The sequence below is a fragment of the Polypterus senegalus genome, chromosome 13 (genome assembly GCF_016835505.1).
Source record: "Polypterus senegalus isolate Bchr_013 chromosome 13, ASM1683550v1, whole genome shotgun sequence".
NCBI lineage: Eukaryota > Metazoa > Chordata > Cladistia > Polypteriformes > Polypteridae > Polypterus > Polypterus senegalus.
The window spans coordinates 161,965,057-161,967,447 of NC_053166.1; positions in this window are offsets into that span (position 1 = coordinate 161,965,057).

The following is a 2,391-nucleotide window of genomic DNA, read 5'->3' on the forward strand; positions in this document are numbered from 1 at the left end:
TCTCCCATCTCTGGGACTGAAGTCACCGAGGTGGTCAAAAAACTCCTTGGTGGCAGGGCCCCGGGTGGATGAGATACCGAGTTCCGCCAGCAATAAAATAATTGATGAATCTTTATTAAAAGAATTTAAAAGAGTCCTTGAGAAATGTTTTCCAGCGGCTTATTTTAGATAAATGATGCCTCCTCAGGTTACGGGGGGGATTGGAGGAGTTTCATGAGAATCCCATTCAGTTTTCTTTTATGGTAGACGATATTTTTGGGACTGCTATGAGTTTGAACAATTTAGGGACAGCAGGAATCACTCGGCTTTTACCTCTAGATAGATAGATTTCCAGTGACACCAATTACTATAAACTAGACTGGCTGCCCTCGCCCCAACCCTAACCTTAAAGTCACTAAAAAGAGTCCCTGATGTCAAGATTGTGTTTTTAGGCTAAAATGAATTTGAACAGATATTTGAACGCTATTTACATCAGTCAGGCATCAAGGTGACCGACTTGGACAGAAGCGCAAGGAAAAGGCCGCCATTTCAGTCATTTATTTAGAAAAAAATATTAATGGATGTAACCGGGAAAATGTAACCCCCTTTAGCAGAGATGACCTCTTGTAGTATGCGTTTTACAGAAGTGCCCACCAGCCTGAACTCGGAATCAACTTGGTGACATTTTGGGCCACTCATTCCTCCATTGTAAGGAGTTTTTGGATTTTCTTGCATGTCCTCCAACCATCCATTATCTAACCCGCTATATCTGAACACAGGGTCACGGGGGGTCTGCTGGAGCCAATCCCAGCCAACACAGGGCACCAGGCAGGAAACAAACCCCGGGTAGGATGCCAGCACACACACACAGCAAGCACACACACCCACACCGAGCACACACAACGGGACAATTTAAGATCGCCAATGCACTTTGGACTGTGGGAGGAAACCCACGCAGACACGGGAGGACCCAGGAAGCGAACCCAGATGGGTCTCTTAACTGCGAGGCAGCAGTGCTACCCACTGCGCCACCGTGCCGTCCCCCCTATTTATATGCCTAATCTTAATAAATTGTATTTAATTCCTAATCTTAACATTTATAACAACAGCCCTGATGTTAAGATAGCATTATGGGGCAGGTTTTTAACCCTATAGGTCAGGGGTCGTCAACTAAAGTCTAAAGAGGTCCAATTAGAGAACATTTCTTGAAGTAATGGTCCGGAAGATCATGTTGTATAACTATTTCCCCTTGGGATTAATAAAGTATCTATCTATCTATCTATCTATCTATCTATCTATCTATCTATTATATAGTGCCTTTCACTCTATCTATCTATCTATCTATTGTGAACTTTGACCCGGACACAGACAGACGGACATCATATTTTCATCCAACACACCGTTTATTGTACAACTATTTACAAAAGTCACGTGCTCATAAAACCCCAGTGCTTCCAGCACCGATCCCCCTAAGTCCAGACTCACAGTCCTTTGTGCCTTTCTCCTGGCCGCCTCCAGTCCTCGCTCCAGCTCTGTCTACTACCACCCGACATCCACTGCTGACTGGAGGGAGGCGCCCTTTATAGGAACCCGGATGGGCTCCAGCTGCTTCCAGGCAATCAGTCCTAGCCATACCCCAGTGTGGCGGAAGTGCTGGGCTCCAGGGTTCCTCAGGCACCTGGGTGCCGCCTGGTGGTGGCCATGGGCCCCTACAGGGCTGGGCTTCCAAGCCCTGTACCCGAGGCCCCCAACCTAACCAGGACGGACGCCCCCTCGCGGTCTGGAGGAGGCACACTACCTACCTACCTATCTATCTATCTATCTATCTATCTATCTATCTATCTATCTATCTATTATATAGTGCCTTTCTATCTATCTATCTATCTATCTATCTATCTATCTATCTATCTATCTATCTATCTATCTATCTATTATATAGTGCCTTTCTATCTATCTATCTATCTATCTATCTATCTATCTATGTATCTATCTATCTATCTATCTATCTATTATATAGTGCCTTTCTATCTATCTATCTATCTATCTATCTATCTATCTATCTATCTATCTATCTATCTATCTATCTATTATATAGTGCCTTTTATCTATCTATCTATCTATCTATCTATCTATCTATCTATCTATCTATCTATTATATAGTGCCTTTCACTCCTATCTATCTATCTATCTATCTAGTATCAAATATATTTAAGTAGCCTAGTAGTTGTATCAGCATCTGCGTGTAATCAATACCAGACTTTCAAATCAAATGAGTTCAGTACAATATCTATTGTCACGTAACACAGAGCTGAATGCGTACGCATGACTGCAGATATGTATAAAATTCCGTCACAGTATATCATGTTCTTAAATTTACTAAATAAAAGTCGGGCTTGTGGACGCTAGAGGCGC